At 42.9% G+C, this 24,760-nt stretch overlaps 1 long non-coding RNA gene across 2 annotated transcripts; it reads left to right on the top strand.

The window, feature by feature from the left end:
* Positions 1-5,835: 5,835 nt before the first annotated feature.
* On the top strand, positions 5,836-22,929 carry LOC142826858 (uncharacterized). 2 transcript variants are annotated; one of them, XR_012901125.2, is made up of 3 exons: positions 5,836-5,916; positions 9,768-9,879; positions 20,903-22,929. It is a non-coding gene; the product is annotated as an uncharacterized LOC142826858 (long non-coding RNA). The 2 variants fall into 2 exon arrangements; XR_012901126.2 differs by having other exon boundaries at positions 20,723-22,929.
* The last annotated feature ends 1,831 nt before the right edge of the window (positions 22,930-24,760 follow it).

The following is a 24,760-nucleotide window of genomic DNA, read 5'->3' as shown; positions in this document are numbered from 1 at the left end:
ACTCCAGGATATAGCTCCAAGATCAGAGCTGCTGGAGCTCAACTCTGTGCCAATGACACTGTGCAGAAACTGGAGTCCCCCAGCTTGGACTGATCCTAACTGGCCACTATGACATACTGGTGATTGTCAGGCCATCTGTGTGCATGTTGCTTTGCATGTTGTGTTTTCAATAAATGCAGTATATTGCTTTTTCTCCTGAAAAAGATCCCGTGTGCTTCTTATAAACGTAACACCTTGAAGATCTAGACAGTGAGCCATCTGAAGCAGCAGAAGGTCATCCACCCCATTTCTCTGAATAGGAATGGAGTAGTCTTCAGAGCCTGTTTTGATACGGTGACCACATGCCCCAATATTGGAGACTTTGTTTTATCTAGGCAGCTATATAAAACCTCCTCACCCCTGGGAAAAAAAATTATCCCAATTTTCCACATTTGCTAGCTTGTCATCCTGGGTGTGTCTAGACTACAGGGTTTTGTCGACAAAAGTGGACTTTTGTCGACAAAACTATATCTGCGTCCACAATACCGCTGAGTTCTGTCGACATAACGTCGACAGAACTCAGCAGTTTTGTCGACACTGGTAAACCTCATTTTACGAGGCATAACGCCTTCTGTTGACAGAGTTTCTGTCGACAGAAGGTGTTATTGCATGTAAACTGTCCTTTGCGTCTACACTACCATGTCGACAAAGCAGCTTGCTTTGTCGACAGAACTCAATGTAGTCTAGACGCTCTTTGTCGACAGAAGTTTTGTCAACAGTATATGTCAACAAAACTTCTGTCGACAGAAGCCTGTAGTCTAGACGTACCCCCTATGTTTTGGTGAAAGGAGGAAAGTCAGGTGAGGCAGGGAGGTATGACAGCTTCCCCGTGTATGCAGAAATGTAGGTATCTTTCTATGCCATTTATACCCAAATGCATGTTTTCAGCCAAATCCAGCCCTATATGCAAATTGACTCCAATGCTCTTTGTAGCATTCCAGGATTACATCTCCCATTGACTTCAGCGGGCACTCTTGCTGCTCAGCATCTCTAGAAATAACTGGTTATGCATGTGAAGAGGTAACTCAGGATAGAATCTGCCCTACTCAGTCTGACCCTCTGTCTTTTAAAAACCCAAACCCAAAACATAATATATAAAACCATTTTTGTGGTGTGTTTTTTTTCCCCAAGAAAACTGTCTTTCAGTTGCTTTGTTTTATTTGTTGGCTATATCCTCATTTGGCAGCATTAGCTACATTGTATGATTAAAAAACAGGTGCAGCAAGATGTGTGTGGGACATAGCATAATAAATGTCACATCAGCCTGAGAAATTCAAAAAGCTTGAATAAATGCTTTTTTTTTTGGTATTTGATAACTGAATGTTTTAAAAATGATTTCACTACAGAGAGCCAAATTCTGAATTTTAGTTTTATGCTAGGGTAGTTGAGAGTAACATTTACTCCAACACATAGCTCATACCTCTAATCATGCCATCATTGAATTTATCTGTATGAAACTTACTGATTTTTGTTCTTGCTTATACTGTGCTTAACACTCGTTATCTCATCACCAGCTGCCAAAAATGTGGGATCAGAGATTCTTGTATGTGTGAAATCCACGACTCTGAAGTACCAGATATTATAGTAAGAACTACATTGTCCAATAGGCTATTATTTGGGATCTTCAGGGTAGACTTAGGTTTGAGATGCCTCTCAGTCTAGTCCAGAATGTTTTGTCATTAGACCTGTTCAAATTATTGATTTTTCAGATTGGAAGCTGAACTGAAAAAGTAAAAAAAAAAAAAAAAAAATTGGTAGGGAGGGGTGTTGAACATCTTTTTTGTGGTTGTGGAGTTTTAAACTTTTAAAAAAAATTGGACTAAAATTCAAAATGAAATGTTTCAAATTGAAATAGTTCATTTAAAAGATGTTATAGCAAAGATTTCTCCAGATTGATTTTTTTTAATTGAATCAGCATTGGTAGAGAACCTCCTAGGAGCCTGGGGTCATGGGGACACACACACCCAGCAGTGCAGCACATGGCACACAGGCATGTCCACACCCTTGGGGCAGCATCCACCCTTGGGCAAGAACAGTGAGGTGGAGGACACTGAGCCCCTGCTGGGGGAGCCTACTGAGCAGGAGAGGAAGTGGAGGGGACCCCAGCAGTACCCTCCCTAGCAAGCGGCATCTGCCACTCACACACTTCTGCCCCCAATACTCTCCCCCCTTCCAGCAGGAAGGGATACAAGTCCTCTTCCTGCGGGATGCCACCACTACTAGTCCTGCCAGTGTGTGTGTGTCACAGAGGGAAGCCCAGCCACCTCTTCATCCCCCTCCCTCCCGCAGGCTCCTGGCCTAGCTGGAACCTTCCCATGCGAGCTTGTCCCTGGGATTTAGGGGGTAGTGAGGCTCCCTCCAGGGACAGCTGTGCCCCACTCTGCAGAAAGGGGTCTGCTGTCTAGGCCACTGATGGCCTTGCTCCAAGCACATAGACTTTTTGGGACTTGAGACCTTGCGGTGTCGGTTCAGAGATGAAGTAAAGGCTTCAGGCACCCTGTCTCCTGGGGTGACCAACCTTCTCTTTGTTCTTCACAGCTGGGCCAGCTGCGAGTGAGGCACCTGCAACACCTCCCACACCAGCCTCCCAACCTCGTGGAAGATGCTGCCACAGATGAGCCTGTGAGGAGCTGGAGCGGTAGCACATCGTTGCCCTGTGTGGCCTCCAGCAGTTTCTTGACAAGGACATGGAGCTGAGCCGCACCACCTGGCGGGAGCTCTTGCAGCAGCCCCGGACCACGTGTGCGGCATACACCATTGCCATTGACTGCCTGCCGGCTGCTCCTGTCCCAGCTCCCGTCCTTCTGTATTTTCCCCCTAACCCATCCCATGGCTGCGCCCCGAACACATGGTGGTAGGACCATCCGAGACAGGCGCCACTCCCAGCTTGATCCCTGAGCTTCTCCTCGCCCTCTTCCCTCTTCCTCCTCCCTCCTTCCCCCTCCCAGGTTCTTTCCTCAGTTACATTTATCCTAATTAATCAAAATATAGAGTTTCTTGTTTTAAAAACAAAAGGTCTGTTTTATTGTATCCAGAAAGGAAGGGAGGGCAGGGGAAACGCACACTGGAGCACTGCAGAGACCCCTTATGGGGAAGCCCAGAGGAGAGTGTCACTGGGGTCCTTGTGTGAAACTCTCCCTCAGGGCCTCTTGGATGCGGAAAGCCCTCTGTGCCAGATAGCAGTCATGCATGTCTGTTCAAAGGCCTATCCGAGCTGGGAAAAAAAGTGCCGGTATGCAGCTTCTCAAAGAGGCTGGAATTGTGGCAGATGCAGGCATCACGCGGCTTCCCTGACCACTTGCTGTTGATGTTTGTGAACCGGCCTTGGTGGTCCATGAAGGCCTGCAGGACCTTTGCAGTTAATGTAGTTGGATGACCAGTGGTCAGGGGCCTGGATGGAAATGAGAGTGCTGTCAATGCCCCCCCCTTCCAGTTGGAGAAGCCCATGGCGGCAAAGCTGGCAATGATGGGATCCACATCATCCAGAAGGCCAACCTGGCGCAGCAGGATGGTGTTGATGGCCCTCACCACCTGTAGAAAGAGATAAACAGAGAATCACAGGGTTGCCAGGATCCTTGGGAGGTCCCCAAGCTCAGCCCCTTTCCCCAACACACCAGGCCCAACTCCAACTTTCTCCATCCCCCGGCAGGGCTTTTTGAAGGCAAAACTTGAAAACCTCTGGGGAAAGAGAGCTTCCACCCCACCCCTTTTGCTTGGGAACCCCATTCCAGCACCCTTCTGGGACAATAGCACGAGAGAGCCATACCTGCATGAGCACTGCCCCAGCGGCCAATCTCCCAATACCAAACTGGTTCCCAACGGAGTGGTAGCTGTCCGGTGTGGTGAGTTTCCACAGAGTGATGGTGACCTGCTTCTGTCAGGTCTCATGTGGGTGTCCCATCACCAGAGGGCAGGGGTGAGCCAGGCACACTGCTCCAAGAAGGTGTCCTTCCACATGCGGAAATTCTGGAGCCACTGCTGGTCGTCCCACCGCTCCGTGATAATCTGGTCCCACCAGTCAGAATTGGTGTCCAGTCACCAGAAGCAGTGGGGTACAATGGGAAAGGCAGGGTGGGAGGGGTCATGCTGCATGAACAGAGCATGGAGAGAGGAGAGGAGGTGTCCCACAATGAGTCGAGGGTGCCCCACCTGTTCCTGTGGGGCCACGAGGGCAGCCTGCAGAAATTGCAGCAGGAGGTGCGGCATGGGGTCTAAGATCCATCTAAGAACCATTGATTGCTTGGAGGCAAGTCTGGCTCCATGGCTGGGAGTGCTGTGGTGTCCACAAGGGCAACCACAGCAGGCAGTGAGAAGACTTTCCTGTCCCTCAAGGAGGTAGGCAAAGGAGAGAAGCCTGAGATACAACTGTCCAGGGGGATCCCTTTAAACTCGAGCCTCAGATAGCCTTAGGAAGCAACTACGGGAAGTGAGTGATGTCTTGATGCTCTGCCTGAAGTGCTTCTGGGTGGCCTTAAATGCGATTCAGCATCCAATGAATGTGGACGCTCTATTCTGAAATCACTCAGCACTATTTTGATGGGAATTTGCTTATACTGAAATAAGCGTGCAGTGTAGATGTACCATAACAGAGTGATTATATGCTCCCAGTGACATAGAAATACTGAGAAAGCCAATCCACTGTCATTTTACTACATAGCATTAGTGTCGGAAAAGTCCTAATTAACTCTTACCACTTGCATTGTGCAAGATTTTAAATGTTGCTAATGGGGTGCATTATTTTTATGGTGCATGTGTTTTGTTTTCAAAATGAGAGGTTGCACTTTCAGGTACTTACTAAAGTAAGCTGCAATGTGATGTAAAATGTGTTCAATTCTATTTGGGATCAGATTGCATTTTTTTATTATTTAAATTAAAGTGAGCCTAGAGAAGATATAAAACCCAGATATTCTAGGAACTGGCAGCCCCAGGTCTGACTTTGAACAATTTATCACAGAGACTAGAGTTGTCAGGGGTAAGTTATAGCCTGTAGCTGAAAAGTCAGTAGCTTATGAGAAGAAGCAATCCAAATATATGGGGGAAAAGGGAAAATAATCTGTGAAGATATTTTCCATTTTTCTGTAAACATAAAATTCTAATGCTTGTAAAAGTTTTACATTTGATGAGAATTAACCAAAAAAAATCTATGAGATACTTTAAGATGCTGGGTTAGAAGGAGTAGTGTATATTGCTGTAAAAGGACAAGCTAGATCTTGTCAGGGTTTTGTGGATTTCAGTGAAGTGACACTCACAGTCATGACTAATGCTGTACCCACTTGATACTCAAAATGCATTTTAAAGATGGAGGCTGGTTTTGCTACCTGTTTAAATAGTATTTTCCACTTAAATGGTTATAAATGGGCTTTATGGATAATATTCCCCATTAAGATGCATGAACAGTTCAGACCTCTGCTGGATTAATTTTTTTAGCCTGTCTGGCTATAGATTCAACAAGACTCTAGTGCATTGATTTGCAGAGAAAAAGCTATCTGGATAACCAGAAAAGATAGGCAATTCAGGGTATATCCTCTGCTCAATGTCCATGCACAACTCCCATTAACTTTACTAGGAGCTTAGTGCTTCTACCTTAAGAAGGGCAATAGACAAGTTAACTTTCATTTATTTCTAAAATATTTGCAGGAAAGGCTAATGAGACACTTTATTTCTTTGAACCCAAGCTTTCCTCATGCCAGCAGATTTGGATTGCTTGATTGGTTGATTGCTGCAGACGCAGTACACAAACAGTCATTTAAGATCCAAAACTGTATCTTACCCAGCACAGGTGTGCTGGGAAAGGAGCAAGCAGAGGTTGAGAGCTTTTGCAACACTCCATAGCCACAGCCTGGAGAAGACAAAACTGCTGAAGCTCATATCCCCTGAGTAAGTAGCAAAAGGAACTGATTCTTAGAATCAGCAGTTAGAAGACCAGAAGGTTGTGTGTCTTGGAGTTGAGAATATGCTCTGATCCCACCTTTTCTTTATTTGTCAGTAAAGATTCAGACTCTGTTAGTAGGTGCTGAGACAAAGAAAGGGATTTTCTTGGTTTTCTCAGTGGTTTGCATGCAGAGGGAATGGGACTCAGTTTCTCTGCCTGTTACTGGTTTAACAAGGTGACGGGAGAGGGAGTTTGTTTTTACAGAGCACCAGCAAGAGAACTTGGGACTCTGACTAATGGATACCCAGGGACTGGTGATCTAGTGACCAGGAGACCTAGCTTGGAGGGCACGGCTGATTCTGACAAGTGGGAGGACAATGGGCAGAGAGAGGACCCTGGTGACCTGAACAGCTGGTTCCAGCCAGTGGGACGAAAAAGAATGGAGGAGAGGCAGAGAGGAAAGGGGGCCCAGGCACCTCTGTTTACCTGGACAGAAGACAAAGGTGGGACTTGGGGGGGCAGGTAATCTTGGCTGCCCAGCTGGAAAGTGCAGGGTCTCAGACTTTGGTGGCCCCATGTTGGGTGGGCACTTGCTGGCGAGCTCCAAGTCTGTGCACGGTGCTCCACTAGCTGCAGGGGGGCAGGCAGCACTTCCGGGGCTGGGAAGGTGCCAGCCAGACAGCAGCACCTGGCTCAGGAGTGGAACGGGGTGTGGGGCAGCCCATGGGCTGGGAGAGGTGGGCACTAACTTGCTGTGCCAGGGGCTCACGGGGAACTTCCCTCCCTGCCCCTGAGGGAGCAGCACAGCTGTGGCACGAGGAGAGTGGGGCTGGGAGGCTCACATGGACCTGTGCGGCCAGCAGAGGGCTGTGCCTGTGAGCACAGGGAGGCGGTCATGTAATGAGCTTCTGGGCAGGCAGGAGAAGCGGCCAGGCAAACAGAGAGGGATGGAGGAGTTCAAACCAGTGGCAGAGAGCAGGAAAAGGTCAGAGAGGAGTGTGGGCTGCAGAACTTTAAATGGAAGAATTTAACTGCTGATTCCTGCTAAGGACACAACTGCATATATAAAGTGTGTCGGAGGGGGGGGGGAGGGAAGGGGAGGGAAAGGGAGAGACAGCGGAGGGTGCTCCAGCATTGTGACCAGGATGGTTTGGGAGCTGCTTTGCAAGGAGGAGAAATGTGGTCAGGGCCTATCCTAAGGCAAGAGAGTGGGAGTTTAGCTAATGTTGCTGCAGCAGCCTCACGGGGCTGATAGGTCATCATGCCAGGGACTGTAGGCTGCAGTTTTTTCCCAAAGGCTACGTCTAGACTGGCATGATTTTCCGGAAATGCTTTTAACGGAAAAGTTTTCCGTTAAAAGCATTTTCGGAAAAGAGCATCTAGATTGGCACGGACGCTTTTCCGCAAAAGCACTTTTTGTGGAAAAGCGTCCATGGCCAATCTAGACGCGCTTTTGCGCAAAAAAGCCCCGATCGCCATTTTCGCGATCAGGGCTTTTTTGCACAAAACAAATCTCAGCTGTCTACACTGGCCCTCTTGCGCAAAAGTTTTGCACAAAAGAGACTTTTGCCCAAACGGGAGCAGCATAGTATTTCCGCAAAAAGCACTGATTTCTTACAGTAGGAAGTCAGTGCTTTTGTGGAAATTCAAGCGGCCAGTGTAGACAGCTGGAAAGTTTTTCCCGGAAAATCAGCTGCTTTTCCGGAAAAACTGGCCAGTCTAGACACAGACTGTGTCTCTAGTAGGAAGAGGTGGGTGGGTTTGGCAAACTTTTTTGAAACTCAGTGAGAATGAAAACTTTCTTGCTTTGTTTTGTTTCTAGCTTGAAGTGTTTGTTTGTTGTTTCTAAAGACTAAAGAAACTTTGATGCCAGGATTAAAGCACATCTGCAGCAGAAATGCAAAATTGCAGGGGTGGCCAATAAGCAGATTCTGGAACAAATACAGTCCACTGGCACTTAGGGTCAGCTGTAATAATAAGGATGCATAGGTGAAAGTTCTGTTTTAGCAGCTCTTTTTATCCTTTGTGACTGGGAAAGGGCTGTTTTAGCATTCTTTGTTCCATATATATATATATATTAGTTAGTAACTGCTGGGTGCAATGGTGGCACACATCCAAACAAATACACATGACTTCAATATTGGTGCACAAGACAAAACTCACTCTGCTCATAGATGGAAAATCTTAGAGGGAACACTGACATTGTGAGTTCCTAAGCTGTGGCCAAAACTCAATAAGCACTTCTGTTTAATGCTGGGTGAGAGTTGTCCCAGTCTAGGGGGCAGGGTTACATTATTCCCTCTGCTTGTGGAAGCCCCCGAGGTTCTGAGTGAGTGAGCTGCCTGAAGAAAACCACAGTGAGAGACAGGCTTGCAAAAGGCCCAGAGAGGTGCATGAGGCAGAGGTGCTTAACATGTTGAAGAGAGTGGACCCCTGAGAAGGGCTGCCACACTGCAGGGGGTCTCCCAGGGTCTGTATGGAGCTAAGAGTGAGCGTGATCTGAGAGTCCATGACAGGTGCACACACTACACCTGTTAAATTATATAATAACTCTGTTTCTAAGTAGGCTTCTGCTGTGGAATTCTGCATTCCTTGTTCTAGGACCCCAATCCATCAAAGCAATTACACGTGCTCATTTTAAGCACATGCAGGAATGCTCATGTATTTAAAATTAAGATCATGTGTAAGTGTTTTGTTGAATTTTGCCTGAATGGGCAAGACTCATTGTTACAACTACTTGGTGTTGTCACTGTGTGATTTCCCTTACTGCTCTGACTGTAAGCCCTATAATGTAGCTCTATACATAGATTATATTAATGAGCTTCAGTGTCATAGCGAAAGAGCTATGGGCAGTGGCTAGCTAGAAAACTCTCCTGAGCCTTGATAATTCTGTCTGCTATGATCACAAATAACTTTGGGCCAATCTCTGATACCCTTACTCATGTTGCGGGCAATGGAACCACTCCTGTAGTAAGATGCTATTCAACATGAGTGTGTCAGAATCTAGCCCTGAGTACGTCTCCTGAAAAACAAACATACCTTCGTAATTTATTATAGCGACTTTTAACTGGATCTGATTAATGGCATAGTGCTCATTTCTGTGGCCTCTTCTAGAAGCATTTAATACACGTCTTAAACATCTGTGCCATTCTGTGGTTTTTTTTTAAATGGATTCCTGCATGCTGGGTGAAAAATAAACAGAGTCCCCAAAATGACTCAAAAATGGGGCTCCTCAGTAACACACTCAATGTGCTATGGGCTTTTCTTTCTCATATCTAAGTACAAATGCAATCACAGGGGAAAAAAGATGCATGTGAGCGTGCACAAGAGATAGTGGTGTGACATACTGAGTCACAGACTGCTTTGAGACTGTCACCTGATGTGCTGATCATACCACTGAGTCCACTTTCCTGCCCTCTGAGGTGCTTCAGTACCCTGTCCTGCTGGGCCAGAAGCTCTAGTCTCCCCCAGCAGAGTAATAAACGCTGGTGAGGGCTCAGTTAGAGGGAGTTGGCTACACCCAGGAGTACAGCCCTATTGGGACCAAAACTCCAAATAAATCTGTCTTATTCTCTATAAAAAGTTTTATACAGAGAAAGCACATAAAGTTCATTCCCTTTATCAGTGAGAGAGAGCTGTTGTTTTCCCCCCAGGTAACAATTATTTACACTGGGTTTGATAATAGACAAAAGTGATTTTATTAAGTATTAAAAAGTAGGATTTAAGTAGTTGCAAGTGATGACAGACAGATCAAAGCAAGTACAAAGCTACAATAAAACAAAACATGACAGCTAAGTCTAATATGTTAAGAGAAGTTGCTACAAATCATAGTTTCTCACCCTAATTCTCATTTCAGGTGAAGTCTTTTCAGGCCCCAGCTGTTCTTTCTGACCTGGGTCCAGTAGCTCTTCTCTACACCTGTTGTTAGAGTTCTTTTGTTTCCAGTAGCTTTCATGTATCTTCTCAAGGTGGGTATCAGTCTGTGAAACCAGCTGAAGTCAATCATTTGCTTTCCATTTCTTAAACAGAATTTTTCCCAGGCTGGAAGTCCTTGTATATTCCCTGCACTCCTGAGGAAAAACACCCAGCACTAGATGGCATAGTAACATGTTTTTGTAGGAGCAACCACAATTTAGGCTTGCAGGAAAAACAAGGCTAGTTATAAATCCTTGTCTTGCGTACCAGGTCACTAAGGCTATGTCTACACAGTGGAGCTTTTTCGCGTCTTAAGAGCAAGCCCATTTCATTGAAATATAACGGGCTCACTATTTCGATGACCATGTAAACCTCACTGCATGAGGGATAAGGGACATTTTGGAATAGCACCTTATTTTTAAATTTGGTGCTGTGTAGACAGTGCCAAATTTTGAAATAAGCTATATCATCGAAATAGCTTATTTCAAAATTATTTCAAATGAAATACGCTACGGAATTTGTGTAGTGTAAATTGTCACCTTTTTCTGAGGTAAGGATGCTGTGTAGATGTACCCTAAGTTCCTTAAGAACCTCTAATGGTTTCCAATAGACTGAAATTAATAAACAGGTTTACACTTTTTATATTTCTAACTTCACATACAAGAATGATACATGTACACAATTAGAATATTCACATTTGGGGGGGTTACAAGTTCTTGAGTGATAAATTACTTGCCCTGTTTTGTGCAAAGTATATTCAAGTTGTGCGTATTCATATTCAAAAACACATTTTCATTTAAAAAAAAAAAAGGCACAGTGTCACAGGTGGTTGTGTGTCTATCTTTAAGTATGTGTGTAATTTCAGCTCCAGCGCTGGAGAAGCATAACACTAACAAAGGAGGAATCAGAGCAACTAGTATGGGAAGGGACCTCAAGAAGTCTTCCAGTCTAGTCCACTTAGTGTGGATTAAGTATTACTTAGACTAACACCTATTAGGGAATGGTTTAATTTGCTCTTAAACCTCCAATGACAGAGATTTCACAACCTCTCTAGATAATTTTATATACCAGTGGTTAACTACCCTGACAGGAAGTTTTTGTTATTGTGCAACAAACTTCTGTTGCTGCAGTTTAAGCCTATTGCTCCTTGTCTCATCCTCCGAGGTTAATGAGAACATATTTTTTTTTTCCTCCTTGTAATAACAGTTTTCAGGTAAGTAAGAGGTTATCTCTGCACGTGGTCGTCTTTTCTGCAGATTAAACAATTTTTTTTCAATCTTTCCTCATAGATCACATTTTTCGGACCTTTAATCATTTTTGTTGTTCTCTTCTGGATCTTCTCCAGTTGATCCACATCTTTCCTGAAATGTGGTGCCCAGAACTGGGGACACAACTCTTGCTTTGCTCCATGCTATAAGACTTCACTGAAGAATTATTTCTTCTGTCTTGCTTGCAATACTGCTAATACATCCCAGAACTATGTTTTCCTTTTTTGTAGCAGTGCCTCATAGTTGACTCATATTTAGCTTGTGATCCACTATAACTGCCAAATTTATTTCACCAATGCTGCTTCCTAAACAGTTATTTCCCATTTTCATGTGTGCAACTGACTGTTCTTTCCACAGTAGACTACTTTGCATTTCTTATTGAATTTCATCCTATTTATTTCAGCCCATTTTTCCAGTTTGTCAAGATCATTTTGAATTTTAATCCTATCCTCCTCGCAACTTTTCACATAAGAATGGCCATACTAGTCAGACCAAAGATCCATCCAACCAAGTATCCTGTCTGCCGACAGTAGCCAAAACCAGATGCTCCAAAGGGAGAGAACATAACAGGGAATCATGAAGTGATCTCTCTCCTGTCATCCATTTCCAGATCCTGACAAACAGAGGCTAGGGACACCATTCCTATCCATCCTGGCTAATAGTCATTGATGGACCTAACCTCCATGAATTTAACTTGTTCTTTTTTTGAACCATGTTAGTCCTGGTCTTTACAACATCCTCTGGCAAGGAGTTCCACAGGTTGACTGTATGCTGAGTGAAGAAAAACTTCCTTTTGTTTGTGTTAAACCTGCTGCCTATTAATTTCATTTGGTGACCCCTAGTTCTTATATTGTGAGAATAAGTAAATAACTTTTCCTTATTCACTTTTTCCATACCAGTCATGATTTTATAGACCTCTATCATATCCCCCACCCTCCTTAGTCTCCTCTTTTCTAAGGCTACGTCTACACTATAGCCTTCAAAAAATGAGGAAGAATGGCTCTTGTGCTAGAGGGGGGTTTTGTGCAAGAAGGAGCCATCTACACTGCTCTTTTTTGTGCAAAAAGCCTCTTGCTTAAAACGGCTGCTCATTAATTATGCAAATGAAGCGTGGCGATATTCCATGCCACACTTCTTGCGGAAAAGCTTATGCAAATGAAGGCTACAGTATAGACATAGCCCAGCTGTAAGTGTAATTTTTCTGGAAAAACTCTGCAGTGTAGACACCCTCAGTTTGAGATCTTTTTGAAGCCCTACACAATCTGCTTTGGTCTTAACTATCTTGAGCAATTTGCTACCACCTGCAAATGTTGCCATCTAACTGTTTCTCTAGATCACTTATAAATAAGTTGAATAGGATGGGTCCCAGGACAGATCCTTGGGGGACTCCACTAGTTATCCCTCTCCACTCAGAAAACTTACCATTTAGTCCTACCCTTCATTTTCTGCATTTTAACCAGTTATTAATCCAGGAAAAGACCTTCCCCTCATCCCATGACAATTTATTTTACTCAAGAGCCTTTGGTGCGGGATCTTGTCAAGGCTTTCTGGAAATCTAAGTGTGCTCTATTGTCCACGTGTTTGTTTGACCCCCTCAAAGAACTCTAGTAGATTAGTAAGGTGTTATTTTTTTCCCTTTACAGAAACCATGATGACTTTCCTTCAGCAGTTTGTTAGTCTATCTCTGTGTCTGACAGTTTTATTCTTTACTATAGTTTCAACTAATTTACCCAATACTGACATTAGACTTACTTGTCCATAATTGCCAGGATCACCTCTGGAGCCCTCTTTAAAATATTGGCATCACATTAGCTATCTTCTAGTCACTAGGTACAGAAGCTGATTTAAAGGATAGGTTAGAAACCACAATAAATAGTTCCACAATTTCACATATGAGTTCTTTCAGAACTCTTGGGTGACTGCCATGTGGTTCCTGTGATTTGTTACTGTTAAATTTATCACTTTTTCCCAAAACCTTCTCTAATGATACCTCAGTCTGGGACAATTCCCCAAACCTGAGTCATTCTTTTTAGATGACAAATCTGAGGATCTCTCCAATATCCTCAGCCATGAAGACTGAAGCAAAGAATTCATTTAGCTTCTCTGCAATGACTTTCTCAGCTAGTATCATCTGCAAATTTTGTAAGTGTACTTTCTATGTGATTGTCTAAATCATTGATGAAGCTATTGAACAGATCCAGACTCAGGACATATCAAGTGGAGTCGTACAGAGGGATATGTCCTCCAGCTTGACTGAACCACTGATAACTACTTATCAGGAACTGCTTTTTAACCAGTTTTACACCCATGTTATAGAAACTCCACCTAGATTGTATTTCAATAGCTTGTTTTTGAGAGAGTCATGCAAGACAATATCAAAAACCTTACTAAAGTTAAGATATACAACATATGCTGTTTCCCCTATCCACAGGGCTGTTATCCTGTCAAAGAAAGCTGTTATACTGGATTGACAATTTATTCTTGACAAATCCATGCTAATACTTATCACCTTTTTATCTTCTAGGTGTTTGCAAATTGATTGCTGGATTATTTACACCATTATATTTCAAGGTTTGAAGTTAAGATGACTGGTGTGTAATTCCCTGGGTTGTCTTTATTTCCCTTTGTATAGATGGGCACTATATTTGCCCTTTTCCAGTCCTCTGGAATCTCTCCTATAGTCCAGGACTTTTCAAAGATAATAGCAAATGGCTCAGATACCATCACCTCCTCACTCAGCTCCTTGAGTATTGTAGGATGTATATCATCAGGCCTGGCCTACTTAAAGACATCTCTCTTTTTTTTTTTTAAATTAATTTTTAACTTGTTCTTTCCCTATTTTAACCTCAGATACCATCTCAGTTTTGCTGGTGTTCACTGTGTCAGTTGTACAATTTCTCCTAACCTTTTTGGTAGAAAATTAAAACCAAAAAAGTTGTTTAGAATTTCTATTTCCACATTTTATGTCGTCTTCCTTCCCTCATTAAATAGTGAGCCTACACTATTTTTGGTCTTTTGCTTCTAAGGTATCTGTAGAATCTTTTCTTGTTACCCTTTATGTCTCTAGCTATGTATCTATGAGACAGTAATTTTGTCCCTGTTTGCTTGTGCTGTTTGTTTATATTTATCATTTGCAATTTGACCTAGTTTCTTCTTTTTTGTGGAACTCTTCTTCTTCTTTTTTTTTTAAGGTTTAGATAAGTGTTAAGCTGGGGTTGTCTCTTGCCATAATTCCTATCTTGCCAACACAGTGAGAGAGTTTGCTATTGTGCTCTTCATAATGCCTCTTTGAAAAACTGGCAACTCTCTTGAACTGTTTTCCCCGTTGCTTCCCACGGGATCCTACCTACCAATGCCCCAAGTTTGCTAAAGGTTGCCTTGTTGAAATCCATTATTCTTATCGTGCTGTATTTCCTCCTACCATTCCTTAGAATAATGAACTCTACCATTTCATGATTACTATCACCTAAACTACCTTCCACTTTCAAATTTTCAATCTGTCCCTCCCTATTTGTCACAATTAAATCTAGAATAGCCTCTTCCCTAGTAGCTTTTCCCACCTTCTGGAGGGGGGGGGAAACAATCTCCAATTTATTCCAAGAACTTTTTGAATAATCTGTCCCTTGCTATGTTGTTTTTCCCAAAAAGGTCTGAGATTTAAGTCCTCCATCATACATTTAAGTCCTCTATCATCATAGAGCCCTGTTCTTTGGATGATTTTGTTAGTTGCGTTTTTAAAAAAAAAAAAAAAAAAAGCAGCATCCACCTCCTCTTTCTGGTTAAGTGGTCTGTAATAGATCCTTCCTGTGACTTTCAAAATGTTTGTGTTTGATTTCAATCTCAATCTCAGTCCAGGGAGGTGTATAGAACTGTGATATATAAGGTAACACCTTCTCCTCCTCCCCCCCCCCCCCCATGTCTCTTCTTCCTGATCAAGCTGTATGGGTTCTGAAAACATTCTAGATTTCTCAAGTGTCCTCTAAATAGGAGATGATAAAAATGAAATCTTGGCAAAACTGATGCATTAGTCTTTGGGATATGGCAGGGGCATTAGCTATACCAAATGACTGCCTTTCATACCCAGCAAGCCTTATAAATATGTTTAATCTTAGCCAGTTTTTTTTTTTAAATAAAAGCTATTTTAACTGGCCTCCTGTAAATGCTGGGAACAGATCAAGTTCCATACATTTTATCCCTCCTTCCAGTTAGGAAATAAAGTATGTAATTTTCAAAATGGATGGATTTAGGTTCATGTACTGTACATACCACCTTGGCATCTGAATACCCCTCGTCTTTTGCTGGAAGTAAGTATGTCTACACTAGCCACCCTAGTTCAAACTAGGGTGGCTAATGTAGTCATTCGAACTTGCAAATGAAGCCTGGGATTAAAATATCCCGGGCTTTATTGCATGTTCCCGGGCGCCGCTATTTTTAAATGCCTGGTAGTTCGGACTCCCTGCCCGCGGCTACATGCGGCACGGGCTAGGTAGTTTGAACTAAAGCCCTTAATTCGGACTACCATTACTCCTCATTGCAGGAGGAGTAACAGGAGTAATGGTAGTCCGAATTAAGGGCTTTAGTTCAAACTACCTAGCCCGTGCCGCGTGTAGCCACGGGCAGGGAGTCCAAACTACCGGGCATTTAAAAATGGCGGCGCCCGGGAACATGCAAATAAAGCCTGGGATATTTTAATCCCAGGCTTCATTTGCAAGTTCGAATGACTACATTAGCCACCCTAGTTTGAACTAGGGTGGCTAGCGTAGTCATACCCTAGGTGACTCTAAAGTTCCCCCAAATTCTTGCACTACCTTTCTGTTTAGGAACTTACAAAATTAAACAAAACTCTAGAGGTCATATTATTCCCTCTTTCTTGCAATCTTTTAATTGCTTTTTTTATATGTTCTAGCAAAGCATAAGGCACAAGATGAGCTTGAAGAAATGCAGGAATGACATTTTAATTGCATACAGATTTGTTGTTATGCTTTTCACTAAGCCATGTATCAAAAAAAGTATTTATTTGAACTCCACTATCTAATAATGCATGGTTTCTAGCATGGCAATGCAAACTAGCCTTGTTAAGCTGTTTTGTGAAACACCATCTCCTTATCATAGAATCATAGAATAATAGGACTGGAAGGGACCTCAAGAGGTCATCAAGTCCAGCCCCCCGCCCTCAAGGCAGGACCAAGCTCCACCTACACCATCCCTGACAGATGTCTATCTAACCTGTTCTTAAATATCTCCAGAGAGGGAGATTCCACCACCTCCCTTGGCAATTTATTCCAATATTTGACCACCCTGACAGTTAGGAATTTTTTCCTAATGTCCAATCTAAACCTCCCCTGCTGCACTTTAAGCCCATTACTCCTTGTCCTGTCCTCAGAAACCAAGAGGAACAATTTTTCTCCTTCCTCCTTGTGACACCCTTTTAGATACTTGAAAACCGCTATCATGTCCCCCCTTAATCTTCTTTTTTTCCAAACTAAACAAGCCCAGTTCATGAAGCCTGGCTTCATAGGTCATGTTCTCTAAACCTTTAATCATTCTTGTCGCTCTTCTTTGTACCCTTTCCAATTTCTCCACATCTTTCTTGAAATGTGGTGCCCAGAACTGGACACAGTACTCCAGCTGAGGCCTAACTAGTGCAGAGTAGAGCGGCAGAATGACTTCACGAGTTTTGCTTACAACACACCTGTTGATACAACCTAGAATCATATTTGCTTTTTTTGCAACAGCATCACACTGTTGACTCATATTCAACTTGTGGTCCACTATGACCCCTAGATCCCTTTCCGCCATGCTCCTTCCTAGACAGTCGCTTCCCATCTTGTATGTATGGAACTGATTGTTCCTTCCTAAGTGGAGCACTTTGCATTTCTCTTTATTAAACCTCATCCTGTTTACCTCTGACCATTTCTTTAACTTGCTAAGGTCATTTTGAATTATGTCCCTATCCTCCAAAGAAGTCGCAACCCCACCCAGTTTGGTATCATCTGCAAACTTAATAAGCGTACTCTCTATCCCAATATCTACATCATTGATGAAGATATTGAACAGTACGGGTCCCAAAACAGACCCTTGAGGAACTCCACTTGTTATCCCTTTCCAGCAGGATTTAGAACCGTTAACAACAACTCTCTGACTACGGTTATCCAGCCAATTATGCACCCACCTTATCGTGGCCCTATCTAAGTTATATTTGCCTAGTTTATCAATAAGAATATCATGCGAGACCGTATCAAATGCCTTACTAAAGTCTAGGTATATGACATCCACCGCTTCTCCCTTATCCACAAGGCTCGTTATCCTATCAAAGAAAGCTATCAGATTAGTTTGGCATGACTTGTTCTTCACAAACCCATGCTGGCTATTCCCTATCACTTTATTACCTTCCAAGTGTTTGCATATGATTTCCTTAATTACCTGCTCCATTATCTTCCCTGGGACAGACGTTAAACTGACCGGTCTATAATTTCCTGGGTTGTTCTTATTCCCCTTTTTATAGATGGGCACAATATTTGCCCTTTTCCAGTCTTCTGGAATCTCCCCTGTCTGCCATGATTTTTCAAAGATCATAGCTAAAGGCTCAGATACCTCCTCTATCAGCTCCTTGAGTATCCTGGGATGCATTTCATCAGGACCTGGTGACTTGCTGACATCTAACTTTCCTAAGTGATTTTTAACTTGTTCTTTGTGTATCCTATCTTCTAAACTTACCCTCTCTCTGCTTGTATTCACTACGTTAGGCACACCTCCAGACTTCTCGGTGAAGACCGAAACAAAGAAGTCATTGAGCATCTCCGCCATTTCCAAGTTTCCTGTTACTGCTTCTCCCTCCTCACTAAGCAGTGGGCCTACCCTGTCCTTGGTCTTCCTCTTGCTTTTAATGTATTTATAAAAGGTCTTCTTGTTTCCCTTTATGCCTGTAGCTAGTTTGATCTCATTTTGTGCCTTTGCCTTTCTAATCTTGCCCCTGCATTCCCGTGTTGCTTGCCTATATTCATCCTTTGTTAGTTGTCCTAGTTTCCATTTTTTTATATGACTCCTTTTTTATTTTGAGATCGTGCAAGATCTCCTTGTTAAGCCAAGCTGGTCTTTTGCCATATTTTCTATCTTTCCTACACAGCAGAATTGTTTGCTTTTGGGCCCTTAACAACGTCCCTTTGAAATACTTCCAACTCTCCTCAGTTGTTTTTCCCTTCAGTCTTGCTTCCCATGGGCCCTTACCTACAAGTTCTCTGAGCTTATCAAAATCTGCCTTCCTGAAATCCATTACCTCAATTGTGCTGGTCTCCCTTCTACCTTTCCTTAAGATCATGAACTCTATTTCATGATCACTGTCCCCTATACTGTCTTCCACTTTCAAGTTCTCAACTAGTTCCTCCCTATTTGTTAAAACCAAATCCAGAACAGCTTCTCCTCTGGTAGCTTTTTCAACCTTCTGAAACAGAAAGTTGTCTCCAATGCAGTCCAGAAACTTATTGGATAGCCTGTGCCTCGCTGGGTTAGTTTCCCAACATATGTCTGGATAGTTGAAGTCCCCCATCACCACCAAATCTTGGGTTTTGGATAGTTTTGTTAATTGTTTAAAAAAGGCCTCATCCACCTCTTCCACCTGGCTAGGTGGCCTGTAGTAGACTCCTAGCATGATATCACCCTCGTTTTTTACCCCTTTTAGCTTAACCCAGAGACTCTCTACACAGCTATCTCCTACGTTCATCTCCACTTCAGTCCAAGTGTGTACATTTTTAATATACAAGGCAACCCCTCCTCCCTTTTTTCCCTGTCTGTCCTTCCTGAGCAAGCCGTACCCTTCCATACCAACATTCCAATCATGCGTCCCATCCCACCAGGTTTCTGTAATACCTTATGTAACAGTCCATGCCAAAACAGATATCCTTTTCCTTTACACTCACCTGCAGCTATCCTAGCTTTTATCTCCTAATGACTGTCACTCACTGGTATACTTGTTTCTCTTAATTTGACATTAGCAAATATTTTCATGTACAGTTTTTCAAGAATTACAGATTGTAGCACCTGTATCGATTTCCATATGTGAAGTTTCTTCATTTGTATTTATATTATCCTACTATGTAGCATTTGAGTCCTGCTCATTGTGTGTTACTAGTGGTTCTAAGAAGAGATATAAGTGACCAGCCATCTCATTATGATGAGCAGATTATAGAACTGGCTATTAGATACATAACTAGATGGTTTTCCATATCCTTAATGAAAACAGCTTCCTTTCACTTAATTCCTTTTTCTGGTGATGTATAGGACTAGCAACACCCAAATGCCCTCTCTTGCCCCTGTTTCCATTCTACTGCATAATTGCTCTGATTGATATGATGTTTCCAAGCAATGAAAATGTGGATTAATCCAACTTGCTACACCCTGGAGGAGACCAGCAACTCATATCCACTTCCTTGTCTCAGATCTGGCCATTCCTTCATCAATAGGACATGCAGGCAGAGGCATGTCTCTTAAAGAGCAGCATGTTTCTTTTGGTGGGTTATCAGCACAGTAACTATTACTCTTCTCATTTTTTACTTGTTTCAGTGCACAATTCTTGGCAGCCCCTCTCCCTTTTGGACCTCTGGTGCCTGAAGGCTTATCAGAGATGATTATTAAAACGAAGGACAAGATTGTGTGTTGTTTTGTTTTATTTTTTATTTTTTAAACAGTTGCTAGAATGTCAGATGTGGTCTTCATAAATTAAATGTGGATCTTTATCTGCTGTGAAGTTTGTTTGGGATCCATACAACTATTAAAGCATGTCAACCAAACCCTTATTGTCTATTCATTCTTGAGGAAATCCTAAGCCTTCTAGGGCTATGTCTGGACTGCAGAGTTTTTCCGGGATACCAAACGTATCCTGGAAAAGCTCTGCCACATCTAAGGAACATGTCCACTTTTTTTTGGAACAGTTTCCAAAAAAGTGGGTGAAGCAAAATGCAGGACAATGTAGCACTTTAAAGACTAACAAGATGGTTTATTAGATGATGAGCTTTCGTGGGCCAGACCCACTTCCTCAGATCAAATGCACAAAAAGTGGGCACATTCTTTCGGCATTTCTGTATTCCTCTTGGTGAGAGGAATAAGGGATGTTCTAAAAGAGGAGATTTTTCCAAAATTTGTCTCCACTTTGATGGGCCAAATTTCAGAAAAGCCTCTTCTTCCCCCCCCCCCCCCCCCCAAAAAAAAGGTGGAAAGAGATACATAAATTGTGGTTCACTATTTGCGTATCTTTTTTCTATTAAAACTCTGCAGTCTAGACGTAACCTTAGACTACAAATTCTTGTTCCTTAACTGGGGCTTGGAAAATCAATCTCTTCTTGAATCTTGGTGGTGGTTGTTGTTATCTTAAAAATACTGCTGTATGACCTGGGGGGCAGCTGCTGTTCCAGGACCTATGCTCTGGGGCAGTATCCGGGACTAACTGTGTGGGGCCACCCGAGCAGCAGCTGGCCCTGGGGTCATCTCAGGTGGGGTCAGCTTCACTAGCTACTACAGAAGTGATGGAGGTCCTGGAAAGTCTTAGAATCTGTGACTTCTGGGACCGCCATGAAAGATTTGCAGCCTTATGCATGGCTACCTCCTGGTGCAGCTTATCTGATCTCTTCTGCAGAACAGGCATTTTTATGTGGTACTGTGCAAAAGAAGGAGCTGCTGGATACAACAACAAAATGGCCTTACCCAGGGCAATGTGTTAGCCTTAATTCTCTTCAACATGTATACCAATGATCATCCCATATTGAGCAATACAAAGAACTTTGTATATACCAATGATCTATGCCTCTCATCACAGGAGAAGGACTTTGCTGCTGTCAAGAACAGATGGACATGTGCACTGAGCAACTTCTTAGTTTACTACAGTAAGAACTAAATTTTTGCAACTCAACTAAGACACAAGTGAGGGCCTATGTCATTATGTAACTAAGCAGAAATTAACCAGCAGAAGTTAATCCTACTGGCTCATCACCCAAACACGGTCTACCTGGGCATCAGATACTGTTGTTCAAAGCACATGTAGAGACGATGAAAGGGAAGGTTAGCACCTGTAAAACCATCTTCTGAAACTTGATCACTTCAAAGAGGGGAGCCAATCCAGTTACTTTGAACACGTATGCTCGGCTATGAAGTAGTACAAGGTGATAACACTGGTTTTCAATGTGGGAACAATCCATCCATGCTACAAAGTTAGACCCTGTTATTCCTCAACAACTAAGTCAAAGCCAATACCAAAGGAAGTCCTTACTGATTGATATTCCAGTGCCTGATATCAGGAAGAAAGTAACAAGCTGATGGGAAAGATCACAGTAGATGGATGAGCCAAGATATTCATTATAAGGTCACACAAGAGTAAGCAAATGCCTTAAACAGTGCAAGTTGTTTAACCATGTGCCTGTGGATATGACAGATGGCAAGGCATGACTGAGTTATACAATGAAAACATATGTTCAGTGAGAATCACTGCAATAGTTCTGGAACCACAGGAAAACCTTCCTGAAGGGGTTGATGCAGAATGGCCAATGTGGTGATGCCTGAACCATCTGTATATGTCAATTGGCAGATCACAAACTAATATGATCAAATGGAGCTATTCTGGTGCTCAGTTACAGATTATTCTTGTTGTTTGACTTGTTGGGGAGACCTTCATGAAGGAGGATCTTGCTATAATGATGGGGAAAGCCATCGCTTGTGCACGGTTCTGGAAAAACCTCTAGTTTGTGACAAAAACACGAGAAGACAACGACTGGAGTTTAACACAACATAGATACATACCTTCTGTCACCTGAGTGAGATCTGTAAAGCCAAAACAGCTGAGAACATAAAAATTGGATGGCAGCATATCACACATCCCAGTAATGATTGAACCTAGTGATATTTACAACCAAAAATATTTCACTGCCATGCTAATAGCTGTTTCCAGCACTTCCTATGAACTCAACAGACATTCTATGCTTCAGAGTGACATACTGAGTGACAATCACAAAAATCTCTATACAGCTAACAAGGATTCAGTCCCATGTCTCTCTTATAAAAATGGCTGTGCAGGACTTAACACAGTCATGAGCATCCCTCCATATGAAACCTGATACTTAGTTTAAAGTGTATTCCACCACTCTCTGGGAAGGATAAATCTAAGCTAATGGTAGAGATGAGAAGGCAGCAGGTTTATGATCCAAATACATTGCATTGTCTAGGAATATAATCTATTTTTGTCAGCTACATTGGAAAGAAATAAATTACTCATCAGTCAACCCATTATTATTATAATAAGAGCAAGGCACTGCTTAATTGCATCAGTTAAGTGGACATGACTTTGCCAATGCTCATAAATACCATTACATCAATCCTCAGAAATGGACCTGTTGATTTATTAAATGGTGATGGACAAAGAAGATGTTGTAATCTCTTTTATAATTTAACCTGTGCTTGAATGCATAGATGTTTAAGGGCAACTCTACACGGTCATTTATGTAAATTGCTAGAAAGAAGACATCGAAGAGGGAAGTGCAAACCATAATCTAGCATATCAAGGAAGTCTCAATTTTGGTACATGTGCTAATTTTGAACATGCATATCACTTATGTAATACACCTGCTGCTACCTGTTAGGTTGCTCTAATCTATTGTGTATTTTAAATCCATATTTAATCAAAGGAGCTGTCGTGTAATCTTCACTAATGAAAATTCCTTTTTATAATGTACGTCGCTCAAAATTGTGATCAGTAGTGAAGGTACTAGAGGATTGCAGTGCCTCTGACTACCTAGCTGTGGTAAAATCCTGTAGGATTATCACATGTTCTGGTTCATCACTGGTGGGTCATTGACTCTGTATGTTTCTACTTTAAAAAAAAACCCACCCCAACAACACTAGGGGGATGTGCCCCAGGCTCACTACACTTGCCAGTCCCCCCGCCCCGTCCAGCTTCTTTTGCAGCCAGAGAGCCTGATGATGTCATTCTGTTGTACAGCAGGAAAATCTTTTATTTATTTATTTATATATATATATATATATGAGAGAGAATTGCTCTCCAGTAACAAGCCAGACCTCTACAGTACACAGCAGCAGTGCGCCAGGGTTTAAGGTGATCCCTGTAGATTACTGTAATAATTTTTAACACCTTTTAGCAATTTTATAGTATTATTTTCTCCATTAATATATATAATACTTTATTCCATATGCATATAATCTAACAAAGTAAAATAAGAAATAACACAAGAACAATCTCTCTACCCTGTATTTTAGAAAACCTCTTTAAATGTGATCACATTTATCTTCCTCTTGTATGGATTATGACAGAATACTAGGCAACAGCACCTGCGTCTGAAGGCCCCTTCCCTAGCTTAAGGGAAGGAGCTACTGAACCTAAGGTTCAAGTAAATCCAGAGAAAACAAATGAGAAGACAGCGATGGGAATGCAGCTCACAGGGTCTAAAGCAGAAAGCCAGAGGGGAACATCAAGGAGAGACCCTCTAGACAATGCCCAGATGTGGCCTAGAGGAACTTTGCCTTGATATGTGACCTAAGAGAGAATCAGACATAGGCCTCACAGTTGCACAGCCTCCTACAGAGGAGGCGGAGGAAAGAATCAAGGGTGAGTGTACAGTTGTCCTGACAGCAGGAAGGCTTAACACCTGTTTTGCTCAAAGCTGGTGGATGCTCTCAGCATCCAGATGTGCTTGCGCAAAAACTCTGGGGAGGTGTATAGCACCTGCAGATAGACACAAAGTGGGGCCTGATGCCCAGGAGATATTTGTGGTCCATCCTATCAAACACTTTCTCCTTGTCCAGGGACAGAGGGAGAATGACAGACTATCTCTACACGTGAGCTGGAGGAGGCCTGGGACCAGAAAAAGATTTTTAAGGATGGCACAGCTGAGGTTGGTGTAGGTTTGGTCAGGATGGACCATGTCCACCAGCACAGACCCAATCACAATGGAATGGCCTTGTCTATGGCCTTTAAGTCCATAAGCTGGATTGAGGATGCTAAGTCTGAAGGTTACGGAGATCCCACATCTTGGGCAGCAGCATGAGCATGGCTTTGTCTGCACGACAGGGGGAGTATCCCATAGGCTGTCCCAGATAGGGATGTAAGCGACTAGGCGACTACCTGATAAAACTAGGCTTGTTGGGTAGTCGAGTCACTACTTGATTAGTCGCTTCCATCGCCATCCTCTTGCTGCCTCTGTATCAGAGGCAGCAAGGTGGGTGTAACAGGAGCCAGTGCTGTGGGGAGCTGGCTTAAAAACTGGCTCCCCTGAGCCCTGTCTCCACAGGGGAAGCAGAGGTGCATCAGGGGAAATGGCACGAAGGGAACCAAAGCATTCCCCATGTCAGGACCTGACTGCTGTGCTTCTCCCTTTGAAATGTACAAAAGCTGCCTGCAGCTACTTGATTAGTTGATAAGGTGGGAGAGGTTTCAGGAACAGAAATGGGACCAGGACTAGGCATGGGACTGGGATAAGAGCCCCCAATGGATAGATCACCAAGGTATGGTACTGCTTGCTGGATGGGCACAGAGGGGGTCAAGGTAATGGGTGTGGGAAGGAAATCCTCAATGATGCTGGCCCAGGGCACAATGACAGGCTTGGCACCTGCCATGGTAAGCTTCAGACTGCTAAGGTCTAGACCCCTAGATTGTAGAGGGAGCCCTACT

This window comes from Pelodiscus sinensis, chromosome 2 (assembly GCF_052426305.1).
Source record: "Pelodiscus sinensis isolate ZL-2025 chromosome 2, ASM5242630v1, whole genome shotgun sequence".
In the NCBI taxonomy this organism is placed as follows: domain Eukaryota; kingdom Metazoa; phylum Chordata; order Testudines; family Trionychidae; genus Pelodiscus; species Pelodiscus sinensis.
Note: the sequence above shows the minus strand (reverse complement) of the source record. Positions and strands in the feature narration are given on the sequence as shown.